The sequence below is a fragment of the Jaculus jaculus genome, chromosome 11 (assembly GCF_020740685.1).
Source record: "Jaculus jaculus isolate mJacJac1 chromosome 11, mJacJac1.mat.Y.cur, whole genome shotgun sequence".
In the NCBI taxonomy this organism is placed as follows: domain Eukaryota; kingdom Metazoa; phylum Chordata; class Mammalia; order Rodentia; family Dipodidae; genus Jaculus; species Jaculus jaculus.
The window spans coordinates 6,701,553-6,715,570 of record NC_059112.1 but is presented as its reverse complement, the minus strand read 5'-3'; the positions used below and the strand labels follow the sequence as shown (position 1 = coordinate 6,715,570).

General features: G+C 37.8%; 1 pseudogene; it reads left to right on the top strand.

Moving 5' to 3' along the window:
- Positions 1-5,874: 5,874 nt before the first annotated feature.
- LOC101608245 lies at positions 5,875-7,142 on the top strand (annotated as a pseudogene).
- Positions 7,143-14,018: the final 6,876 nt, after the last annotated feature.

Here is a 14,018-nt window from a genome sequence, read left to right as displayed (position 1 = left end):
AATAGTGTAAATCCATGTCTAATTTTCCTTTGGATGATACTTGAGAACTCCCTTTAAACTGATGAAGTTCTTGTCTTCAGGAAAGATCTGGTTCGTATAACTTTCTTGCAAACAAAAGCATTCTACTGATTTCTGCCACAGTGAGGGGAAATACCTGAAATGCTGGTACCCACTCTGAACCACTGGGAGTACACAGAAGGTCCATTTCAACTCCCACTGCAGAGGCTGCTCTAATCAAAGGAAATTCAAAAGGATGTCTTTCCTTTAAAGAAGGATAGTTCTTCAGCTCACAGGATGTTCTCCTCAGAATGGGGATATCACACTAACATTTTAGTGCATCTCACACCTTCTTCATTCACACACTTTAAACATTTTATACAAACATGAGATAGTACATCTTCAAATGTTCAAGAGATTTTTTTTTCCCCATCGCATGATTTTTTTTTTCCCCCATCGCACTCCAGCCAATATCTCAACTGTACCACAGCCCCCAAGGTCTTGGGCTTGATGGCTAACTCACATTGATCCCCAATGACATTGTTTCTCTGCTGAGAAATTCTTAAGATACTGCTCTGTTTGTATATAGGGAGGGAAATAGAAGAGTAACTCAAATCTTTTCAGTCAAGAGTTGGAACAGGAGATAAACAGAGTTAGGGGAGGGCAGAGGAGAGAGAGAGAGAAGGGGCTAGTGAAAGCGAGCGGGACAGGCAGCTTGCTCCCATGCACCCAAAGGACGTGCCTGCCAGAACCATTTAGTGGAGCTGCTAAACAGCTTTGTTAAGGTGCTTATCCCCCTAGACATGGTTCTGGGCTGAGGGTATTCAGTGGTATAGAAATGAATTCAGAGTAAGCCAAGCACACAAGACAAGGTTTTTTAGGCAGACACAGGGCTGTAGCTCATCTACATAATCCCCTCACCCAGCTCAAAAAAGAGGAAGGAGGAGCCCATGAATCCTGGGCACGTCAGCCCTGACAGCTTTATTACAAAGAAGGAGCCACTGGGCTGCTCAGCATTCTGGTATTCTCCTACCAGGCATGTTAGATCCACCCAATTAAGAGGCTCCTTAGCTTTGTAACTAATTTATTTCTCTCCGCAGTACAAAGTGGAGAGAGCTGGAAATGATGAAAGGATTTGGCTACACTGAATCACATGTCCAAGTTCATGAGTTTCTTTGAGTTGCTCAGAACTATGGGAGATGAGAAGCTACAGAGAGAAAAATGGATTTTCTTTTTCACTTCAGACCTATCATCACTGCCAGCCTGGTGTTTTTCTTTCTCGCTTTTCTCTCTAGCTCCTTCTGCCTCATTGATGTTAATGAATAAGAAAGGTATATCACTTCCATTTTATAAAAAAGGTAATGTCATAGTGCATTCAATTATGAAATTTGCACACTTACATGTGGAATATATAGAAATGGTTATAAACCTATATACACATTATATGCTGCTATTAATATATAGGCATAATCATGTCTCTGTTTCTGCATGAAATGGAGATCATGAAACATTTGATAGTCTGTGCCTGGCTTATGGTACTAAGCACAATGTCTTCCAGACTTTACCAAGTTGTGGCAAATGCTTAAGGCTGTAGAATGTTTCTGCTTATGTATGTGCATGTGCAGAAATGTCTGTGTTCTAGGAATTCATATGTTGAAATGCTTTTATCAAAGTAGTGGTATTGGGAAACAAGGTTTGGGAGGTATCAGATAAGAAAGAGACCTAGTGAAATTGATTTATGCCCATATTGAAAATAACATTATGAAACATACCTAGTCCTCTTCTTTAAGACAAGGACAAAGTGAGGAATTAAGATGTACAGATGTGGGCTGGAGGGATGGTTTAGCTGTTAAGGCATTTGTCTGCAAAGCCAAAGGACCCAGGACCCATGTTAGCCAGATGCACAGGGTGCCACATGCATCTGGAGTTTGTTTGCAGTGGCTCAAGGGCCTGGTACCCCCATTCTCTCACTCCCTCTGTCAATAAATAAATAAATATACAAATAAATAAATAAAAATTAAAGAAGATGTATAGACCTGGGTGTATGCCTTCATTAGACACTGGATCTTGTGTGATGCTAATCCTGGAATCCTCGGCCTCATAATTTTTAGAAATAAGCCTCTGCCCTTCTGATAAGTTATCTGGCTTACATCATTTTCCTCTGGCTATCCCAAACACACACAATTCCTTTGTCAACAGACAGGTTAATTTTATACCTTAATGAGTCTGAATAGTGCTTCCATGCGCATGGGAATGTAGTTATATCATCACAATATTCATTTTCTGCCTTTGGTTATATGGCTCGATTGTAATCACTGGATCATAAGGTAATTCTAATTTTGATGTTTGAAAGACCTTCAAAAATTCCATCCTCTATTTAATATGGTTGGACCATTTACTTTCCTACCAACAGCATACAAAATTTGAACTCCAGATATGCGTGCCGCTGGCTTCATGTGGGGTGGGGAGCTTAACCCAGGCAGGCAGACTTGGCAGGCACGTGCTGTGTCTACCACCAGGCCGTGTCTTTACACCATTCACACTGAGATGTGGGCTGTGCTGGAGCTCAGTGATGTCATTTGCTGGCTTTACTGTTTGCTCATTCTGTTCTCATTTTTTTGTGTGTGGTTTTCTCCTTCTGGTCCATTGGTAGGTGAGGCTATGTGATCATCTTTCATAATCCACTGGTAATTTGTTTACGGTAGTTTCTAGTGGTTCACTGTATAGTGGCTTTAGGTTTGCTCTACATTGCATGAGATACATAAGTTGCCCCCGCCTGCTGGTGGTAACATTCTAACAGTTTGAGTTATGTGTACAAAACACGTAATTTTTTGTCTTCCTATATTATCCCCATTATCTCTACAGGCATTCACAATCATGTGAATCGGCCTCATAAATTTTACTTAGACCAATAAATACAACCTAAACACGTTCATTTAAGACATGGGAATGTATCACACTTTGCATCTGTGCTTTTCAGTTATTCTTCATTTCTGATTGTTCACAATTATGCCTGGTCCTGTTTTCTTTCTAGAACAGTAATGTATTTTGCTCATCCCTTTGCAATAAGAGACAGCACTTCTCCTGGCAATCAGAGTAACAGAACTCCAAAGTGAGCAGTGTTTTTCCTTGACTAAAAGCAGGAAATGTCATTAAGTCCAAAAGGAGAACCTGGATGTTTTCCTTATTTTCTTCTTCCCTGGAAAGTTACGCCCTTCAGGAGTGATTCCTAGATTAAGTTTATAACGTTGATAGATGGCAGAAACTCTGCTCCCTATCTAAGATTCCTGGAACTATTGCCCCATGTTACAGAAACCCGCTCTTTCTCCCCTAGAGACTAAAATCTTGTCTTTGTGAAGTAGTAACGTGTGAAGCTGGTCCTTTGCAGGTAGAAAGCTGGGCCAATTCTCATCAAAAAAAGAAAAAAAAAAAAAACTACAGCAACCTGATAAGTTATCTTCCACCTTGAAGACTTACTCCAGTTCATGCAGACAAGAGTTTTTCCCTTCTATCAAGCACTATTAAACTTCCTCTAAAATCTATATTTCACCCTCCTGTGGTCTGTGAATTTCATTTGTGGAATTCAGAAAACAACTGGAGAAGGCCACTCACTCAGTGGAGGCTCTGTGTGACAGTGAGTGCCCAGCTCCTGAGTCACAGGCCACCTAAGATATGGCTCCACTGATCTCAAGGACACTCCAAAAGTCCAATAGCATTTAGTGACAAATTCCCTGAGCTTTCCTTTATATGATACTGTTGTCTTCTTTTTCTCTATTCTTGAATATTTTTTTTGTACACACACAAACACACACACACACACACACACACATACACACGGAGAGAGAGAGAGAAAGAGAGAGAGAGACAGAGGGAGAGGGAACATGCACAAGGGCCTTCAGCTGCTGCAAACACACTTGAGAAGCAAGTGCCATCTTGTGCATCTGGCTTACGTGGGTCCTGGGAAATCAAACCTGGATCCTGTGGCTTTGCAGTCAAGCACCTTAACTGCTAAGCCACATCTCCAGCCCTGTCTTATTTTTTTTTAAAGATTGTCTTCACTTGCCTGGCTGGAGGATGTATCACTGGAGGTGGGCGTGACTTCTAGCCCCGCGGCATGCAGCACACTTGAGCTCTGCCTGCGTTCCCCGCTTTTTGCTGATGGTTTGCTCACTTACTTGCTGCGCTGTCACCCGTTTTATTCTGTGCTCAGGTCTGTAAAAGGGGGCCAGCCTCTCCTGCTACTATGGACCTTCCCCTGGGTCTGCAAGCTTCAAATAAATCTTTCTTCCTCCCATAAACTATGTCTGGTGTAGAAACACGTCCCACTAGCTTGGAGCTGATTACAACACTACCCTTAATTTCCTTTGCATTTAGCACTTGCAATAGTTGTGTTATACTTCTCTGACTTCATGATGTATGAGGAACAACCTGTTAGCCATTCTAATTTCTTGTTTTTCTTACTAATAAACTATTGTTTCTGCTGTTCTGAATGCCTTTTTAAAGTTATACAAGTTAGATTATGATTTGTTTTGGTATAAATGATTTGAGGTTTATTCAATGTAGTCTTTTCAATTTATTCTCATACATTTCTGACCTGTTTCCAAAAAAAATTATTATTATTTATTTAAGGAATTTTACAGATATTATTTTTTACTTATTTCCTAAGGAGGCTCTTGTAACAAAAACATTAGGTTTCATAGGCCCTTGATCTATTTAATTTTTGTTTATCTTTATTGTATGAACACTTTTTGAATATTTAAGTTCAGTGGTTTTTCAACATGATTGAATGACACCACCCATGGGGAAAGGCACTTTAGCACATGCAAGTTTGGTTGGGAATGAAGGTTCCTTCTGGGCCCACAGTCACCAAACAACAGGGTATTTCATCCTGCTAATAGAAACCTACTTTAGCCTCACTGGTTCTTTGTGTGTGTTATTTTGTAGAGGTTGTTGTTCAAGTGATATCCTGGAGAGAGGAGGTGTCTAGGCCTCTCACTGAGCCAACAGCATCATGGCTGATATTTCACCACAATTGTCTTAGTTTTGTGGTTTGATGTCATTGTTTTGTTATAGCTTTGATAGCCAGTGTAACTATTATGAAGGGATTCTTTCTTCTTCTTCTTCTTCTTTTTTTCCATGTTTGCCTTATGTGAATCCAAAAGAAGCCAGGAAACACAGTACACTCTCATTTCTGAATGCTGGAGCTATTAGATTGTCTCCTTTCTCTCCAAATTTCAGTCCTCTTATGTTTGCTTTACATATGATGCTCAGAGTTTCTCCTGGGGGTCAGTAAGAGAAAAACACCTAGATGCATGTCTGCTCCATTGAAAGCAGAAGTTGTAAGTATACTGACTTTCTTGAAGTTTAGATCTTGGCTTGGATTGATGACATTTTTCTATGAGAAGCAACAAAACTACATAAAAAACACCAATCTTAATCAAGAAATAAAAATTAGCTCAATTTTATTGTGTATAATAAAAAAGGCACTGACTTTATAATAAAATAAAATTTCTAACTTCTTATGCATATGATGAGAAGGGCAAAGGGACTAACGCAAAAAGCCATTGTCATGGTGACAGAATGATATTCACTAAAAGTGAGATGGGGGAGTTAGACCTACTCCGAAATTAACCATTCATATGATCTATAAATTCTTGAATGGCTTATTTAACACACAGCGATTTCACTCTTACCAGTTTCTTCTAAGAATCATTGGATATAATGTAATCTGTTTCAATATCACATGTATGTGGCACATAGTAAGAATTTGAATGTAAATGCTAATGAATTTAAATTGAAGCCACATAATTTACACAAAATTTGGAAGGTCGGTCTTTTAAAATGCCATAGATACCCCTTCCCGCCCGCTCCCCTTTTCCCCTCCGTCGCTTCGCGCCTGCAGTTTTTGGCTTTCATCCCCCCACCAGTGACCAAAGACTTGACCACTCAACGTCCAGCTCCCCATCACTCTGCTCGACATGGACACCGGTGTTATTGAAGGTGGATTAAATGTCACTCTCACCATCTGCCTACTTATGCATGGGAAGGAAGTTGGCAGTATCATCGGAAAGAAAGGCGAATCAGTTAAGAAGATGCAGAGGAGAGTGGTGCACGCATCAGTATTTCAGAAGGGAATTGTCCTGAGAGAATTATCACTTTGGCTGGACCCACTAATGCCATCTTCAAAGCCTTTGCTATGATCATTGATAAACTGGAAGAGGACATTAGCAGCTCTATGACAAATAGCACAGCTGCCATTAGACCCCCAGTTACCCTAAGGCTGGTGGTACCGGCTAGTCAGTGTGGCTAGTGTGGAAAAGGTGGTTGCAAACGAGAGAGTACAGGGGTTCAGGTCCAGGTGGCAGGGGATATGCTCCCCAACTTCACTGAGCGGGCCATCACTATTTCTGGCATTCCACAGTCCATCACTGAGTGTGTCAAACAGATCTGCGTGGTCATGTTGGAGACTCTCTCCCAGTCCCCCCCGAAGGGCGTGACCATCCCGTACCAGCCCAAGCCCTCACGTTCTCCAGTCATCTTTGCAGGTGGTCAGGCCTATACCATTCAAGGACAGTATGCCATTCCACAGCCAGATTTGACCAAGCTGCACCAGTTGGCAATGCAACAGTCTCATTTTCCCATGACACATGGCAACACTGGATTCAGTGGCATTGAATCCAGCTCTCCAGAGGTGAAAGGCTATTGGGCAGGTTTGGATGCGTCTGCTCAGACTACTTCTCATGAACTCACCATTCCAAACGATTTGATTGGCTGCATAATCGGGCGTCAGGGCGCCAAAATCAATGAGATCCGTCAGATGTCTGGGGCTCAGATCAAAATTGCAAACCCAGTGGAAGGGTCTACTGATAGGCAGGTTACCATCACTGGATCTGCTGCCAGCATTAGCCTGGCCCAATATCTAATCAATGTCAGGCTTTCCTCGGAAATGGGGGGCATGGGGAGCAGCTAGAACAGTGCAGATTCATCCATACTCCCTTTCTGCTGTTCACCACCACCACCCATGATCCATCTGTGTAGTTTCTGAACAGTCAGCGATTCCAGGTTTTAAATAGTTTGTAAATTTTCAGTTTCTACACAATTTATCATCCACTCGTGATTTTTTAATTAAAGCGTTTTAATTCCTTTCTCTGTTCAGCTGTTAATGCTGAGATCCATATTTAGTTTTATAAGCTTCTACCCTTACCCCTTTTTCGTTTTTTTTTTTTTTTTTTTTGCTCAGGAATTTTTTTTGTCATGGAAATGTAAGAGTGGAATATTAATACATTTCAGTTTAGTTCTGTAATGTCAGGAATTTTTCAAAAAAAATTAAAAGATGGACTAGAAAAAAAATAAGTAAAAAAAATAAAAATAAATAAAAAAAAATAAAATGCCATAGATGGACCTAGAAGCGTGAGTAATTATAATACACAGATAAATCTCCACCGATTCCATTTGAAGTCACTGGAATAATCCTTTTAAAACAGCAGTTACTACATTATCCAAACAAAAAATATTCATGAAATTTTACCAATGACAGTAAGAATATCTTTTACTTAAAACTAGGAATAATATGAAATGCTCAGAAAGAACTGGAGAGATGGCATAGCTGATAAGGCACTTGCCTGAAAAGCCCAAGGACCCAAGTTCAGTTCCCCAGTACCCACATTAGCCAGATGCACAAAGGGCACACGAATCTGTAGTTTGTTTGGAGTGGTTAGAGTTCCTGGTGTGCCTGTTCATAACACATTTCTCTCTCTCTCTCTCTCTCCCTCTCAAATAAATCTCTCTCAAGTAAAGAAATAAAACATTTAAAAAATGCACAGCAAGAATTTGGGTGTCTATAATTTCCAGTTATTCCAAATTTGCTATAATAACAAGATTTCCCATTTATCTGATGATTTAAATAGTATTAATTACACATTTTATTGTTTAAATCTTCTTGTTCTTTGATATCTGTTTCTATTCTTTAACAACTGCCTACAGCAGAGATAGACCATGTCCCCTTCAACTCAGTAAGCTAATTTCAAATAAATTCTTATTTTTATATAATTTTCAAGGTTTACTTCATTCTTAGAGAGCACAGTGTACTGCTAACACACAAAATTTTGTTTTGTTTTATTGTTGTTGTAACTGATTGGGGATCAAACAACTTTTGGAGACATTGTAAACTTTAAAAGTTACATCCAATGTATTATACACAAGCTTTACTGAAAATAACTGTGTGTTCTTATCTTAAAATAAATTCACTAGGATGAAATATATTCTGGTTGCATATTAAGCTAATTACTTATCACTATGCCTACATATCTTTCATTTCTTCTGGAGTTGTTTTGAGTTACATTTGTTTCCTCTCAAGCATTTTTTGTAATTATTATAGCTTTCAGACTAAGCTTTACATTTCCCCACTCATGACACTCTAACAATATATTTCTGCACTGTCTTCCCCAGTTCTCTGAAGTTAACAGCAGTCAGAATTTGGCCATAATATAGCCTGGGTGTACTGTTTCAATGACGGAACTTGCACCAGCATAAAATGTGAGATTATGGTAGACAGAGTTCCTTCTCCTACCACGTGAAAACTTGTATTATGGAATTGTCAGTAGCTTCATGTTGTATTTCTAAATGCTCATTCTTGAACCTTTTAAATTTTGTCAGAAAAGAGTCAAAAAAGAGACTTATATGCAATTGCTAGGACAACGTACCCCTTCACATTCTCTAGGAAAGATATTTCTTGGAGGTAATCAAATAAAGTAATTTCAGACTTATTCACTCCTTTATGTGCACACGTACTGAATATTCTGAATGCATACAACTTGATTTCTATTTTCTCTTAGTTAATAGAAACATGTATCAACTGTTACTTCAAAATTACACATAATCTCATGCATTTGGAGGTATATTTACATTGTTTACATAAACATATTTGATATTAAGGACATATTTTGAACAAGGATTAATTGACAACATAGTAGGTATTAATACCATGCATATTTATTGACAGCAGGTACTAGGAACTCTGTAAAAGAGCCATGGGGACTATCAAGCTGAAGCAGACTTCCATCTCAAATTCCCAGGCAAGAGGATTAGGCATTGCATAAATTTACAAATATGAATTTCATATAAATGCTTAGCACCTGTCAGACTTTTAACTCCCCATAGTGCCACCTCGTTGGATAGTGGAGAGAGAAGGTGGGAAGTCATAGTGCTCATCAGCAGAGAAAGCAAAGTCTGAATTCAGTGGTGGGATTGCAAAGTGCAGGTAGGAAGGGTATGAACAGGGTAGGACACTGAACCTTGTTGTCTCAATCCCATAAATTATTAGTCACAAGCATTTTTTATCAGAGTTACTTTCAAATTATCAATACTCCCCAAGATATCATCTAACATCTCAGAGTAGGGGTTATAATAAGCAGCAAACAAAAAGTCAAAGGGGAGCACCACTCTGCCCCTCACAAAGCTAATGTCAGACTGGCTTTTGGGACAAATTTCCAGGAGAGCAGTGAGGTGATATGCAGGGTGATTTTGTCATATGCCATGTGCAATTTATGGCTATGATAATTTGTATAAGGAAGACAAATAACTCAAAAATAAATATTTTACAGTGATCGAGACTCAGGAAATACCTAAGGTTTTCTTTATATATGTTGTAAGTCAAAGAATGAGCTGAATTTTTCTTGGAGCACTATTTTTTTTCATCAGGTTTTATGTAATCGTGTTTTATCCTCTACCATTCTTCTCCTCATCTACCTCCTGATGTCTCTGATCATGTTCCTCACTACGCTGGTGGCCCTCAGTAATGAACTTTCGTTTTCTGTGTACTCCACCATGTTAATCTTCCTGAATGCCATTTGGTAGATGGCATGTCCACCTGCTGTCCCCCCAGTCTCGCAGGCTTGGTGAGGTGGAGCGTCCCTTATCTCCCCTGCGTGCGGAAGGAGATTTGTAGCTCCCATGGTTATTATCTCAGCCCACCCCAAACCACAGCATCAAGCAGAACTCCCTGGAGGAAAACTCTTGTTTGGGCCATCTGCTCAGAAAGGACAGTTTAAGATATTATTTGCATTTAGTATATCCCCCAGGAAGCTGCAGTGAGTGAATTCTCCCCTGGGCAAATCTGCAACATACATATTAGCATTGAATTTTTAAGGCCAACTTTTGTTTTCACAGGAGATAATGTAACACCCATTCACTCAATACAGAACACACTTTAGCCCCTTATTTCCATCCCAACTTGTCAGTTCTATAAGCAGATGTTAATATGAAATAAAAATCACAGTACAAAAGTCAGAAATCACCGTATGAGCCTGTGGGCACAGCCACATGGCAGCATGTCCTTGCCTTTGTCTCATGCAAGGAGGTTGTGTTGGCAAGTCTCTGAGACTAGAGATTCCGATAAGTACAAGTAATAACTTCTCTTTCCAACTCAGGTCTGTATTCCACATGAGAACTTTAAAATACGTATTGGTAAAAGTAACCAAGCACTGGCTCTGCTCCTTTGCTTTAAAATACGTATTGGTAAAAGTAACCAAGCACTGGCTCTGCTCCTTTGCAATGGCTTCAGTACTGATATCTGTAAATCAAACAATCAAAACCTTAGATCTTGAAAATATAAACAAGACACTGTACAATTTTCACCTTTTCTCATAGGACTAATGGGTTCCTTGCTGTTGACCCATGATCCTGCATGAATTATAATTACTGTATTATTCACAAAACACCCCAGCTCTGCTTATAAGGATGTAATATCAATTTCCTGTATGATGATTCTGTCAAAGCAAGATTTGAGAATAAAAAGCAAATGATATCTGGTGGTGTAGTAAATATTGTGTAATAAAATGACATAGAGGGACCTGGATAAGTCTTTTTCTTTTATCACCTAAACCAAATATAATCTTAGATTGTATTAATCCTCTCTAGATCTTGAAATGATTTCTGTATTTAACTTTTGTATTATTATTTTTGTCAATGCCCAATTCCATGAAATAAACCCATTATCTGTTACTGTTATTTTTGTCATCAAAAATTAAATTATCATATTGATATAATAAATATTGTCTATATTAACAAATTCAGATTTTGAGAATAGACAAAATACTTAAGATAATTGTCAAAGTTCTACTAATGGGAACCCAGTTTATATTTTCATAACATATAATTTTAATATAGATTATTAAATTTTACATAAATAAAAAGGAAGGTAAGTAAAAAGTGAAGGCATAGTATGTTAAAAGTAAATATTTTATTTCTCAAAACTTGCTTTATTTTAAATGTTAATTTAAAATATATATATATTTTTAAATTTATTTATTTATTTGAGAGCGACAGACACAGAGAGAAAGACAGATAGAGGGAGAGAGAGAGAATGGGGGCGCCAGGGCTTCCAGCCTCTGCAAACGAACTCCAGACACATGCGCCCCCTTGTGCATCTGGCTAACGTGGGACCTGGGGAACTGAGCCCTCGAACCAGGGTCCTTAGGCTTCACAGGCAAGCGCTTAACCGCTAAGCCATCTCTCCAGCCCGTAATTTAAAATATTAAAAATTAAAATATTTGTGATAATGTATAAGTAGTTAGAATTATTGTGTTTTCCATAAATATGACTCCTGACTTTGACAAATTCTGTGTGTGTGTGTGTGTGTGTGTGTGTGTGTGTGTGTGTGTGTGTGGTCAGATCTAAATTTTATTAATTCTCATATCATTTATAGAATTCAGTGTGTAGCATTTGGGTAATTATATTTTGAGGAATCTAGAAATTGTTTAAGTGAAATTACTGATCACACTAGTTTTATCTTTAGCAAAAATTTATTTTATTGTTCAAATCCTTGATAAATGCTGTGCAAAGTTGACATTCATGTTCATTTCCCTTTCTTAAATCATTCCCTCCCTTTTCTCTCTTGTCCTCTTTTTGCATCCTTTTTTCCTTTCTCTTCCTTTTTCTTTCCTTCCCTTTCCATTTATACTTTCTTTTCTTTTCCTGTCCTTTCCCTTTGTCTTCTTTCTCCCTTGTCTTTGCCCTCTCCCATCCCCCCACACACTTATTCTTTTTCTCCTTCTCACTCATTTTCCTCCTCCTTCCATTCCCTGTTTTTTGTTCCTCCCTCTATCTATCCTTCCATTTATTTCTAGATCTTATAACAATAGATTACATATATTTACTGACCTTTATGTATATATGTATGTATATATGTGTGTATCACACATATACATTGTTAGGTTTTAATATTGTAAGGCCACCATCTCTTCTTTTGCTGTATATTGCTCACAGTAACGTGTCTATAAAGAAATATGTTGCTAGCCTGAGGTTTTTCCTTTTGTAAGTTTTTTTTTGTTTTGTTTTGTTTTGTTTTTTTGTTTTCTTCATGATCTCTGACTTTCAATCTTTATTCCTGATACTCAATATTTAGACAGGTTTAGGAATGTTTGGTGTACTTGCAATGAATTTTACTCAGTTTTCTTTAACTTTTCAATCAGTAGCTTGACATTTCCATTTGCGTTAAGTATTTATTTTCCATCCTATTTTTAGTTTTAAACCCATTTATTATTTCTATGTTTGGGTGCTACATCCTCTTTTAACAGCTTCTCACTAACACATCTAAAGCATTCATCCTTTCTTCTGCTTTGCTTTGATTATTTCTTTCATTTTTCTCTTACTGTTTTAATTTGTTGTATCAATTGTTCTATTCTTTCTGTTCTAAGTATTCAACTTATTTTGATAAGCAGTTTATTTCTGACAGAATAATCTTCATTTTACCAGATGCTGATGCTTTATTATATTATTTTCCTTTGGAATGAATTTAAGTTAATATTTTATTTTATTATTCAGGTTTGCATAGAACTTAACATATTTTTAATAATTTCAGTTAATTGCCACCTATACTCTGTTTTAAATTGTGGGTTGTGGGTTAAGTTTTTCTGGGTTGAACTGGAGAAAGAGCTCAACAGTTAAAAGCATTTGCTTATGTTCTCTCTCTCTCTCTCTCTCTCTGTGTGTGTGTGTGTGTGTGTGTGTGTGTGTGTTTGTGTGTGTATGTGTGTGTATGTTTTGCTCAGACCTCAGTTTCCACTAATTTCAATTAGCATGTATTTAGTTTGTCATTTAAAAAAGCATGCAGTAAACATGATTGAAAGCAGTAGTGAGAGTGGGTACCCTGTCTTGTCCCTGATCTCACTGGAAACTCCTCAAGTCTTTCTCCACTAAGTATTATTTGATCTTTAGGACCTTTATAGATAGCCTTTAATATGTTGAGCTATAAGCCCTCCATGCCTATTCTTTCCAGTGTTTTGATCATGAAGTAGAGTTATATTTTGTCCAAGGCCTTCTCTGTATCAATTGAGATGATCATGTGTTTCTTATGATTTAGTTTATTTATATCATGTTGACCAATTTCCACATGTTGAACCATCCTTGCATCCCTGGGATGAAGCCTGCTGGATCATGGTGGATAATGCTTTTGATGTGTTGTTTGCAAGGATTTTGTTCAGGATCTTTGCATCTAAGTTCCTTAGGGATACAGGCCTATAGTTTCATTTCTTGTTGTAGATCTTTCTAGTTTTGATACTAATTTCATAAAAGGAGTTCAGTGAAGGTTTAATTGAGTTTGGCTGAGAAGACATCAGGTCCTAGACTTTTCTTTTGGGGATGTTTTTGATCACATTTTCCATCTTGATGAATGTAACAGGTTTGTTTATAAGATTAATCTGCTCTGATTTTAGTTTTAGTAGGAGGTATATGTCTAGGAATTGATCCATTTCTTCCATATTATCTAAGTTTGTAGAGTCAAGGTTTTAGAACTATATCCTGATAATTCTTCCAATTTCATTGATGCCTGTTGTGCCCTCTCCTTTTGCATTCTGGTTTTGTTAATTTGAAACTTCTCTTTTTTTCACTTAATAAATATTTCCAGGAGTTTATAAATATTGTTTACTCTTTCAAAGAGTCAGCTTTTCATTTCATCGATTTTCTTTTTTGTTTTCTTAGTTTCCAATTCATTAATTTCTGCTCTGATCTTGATTATTTCTTTC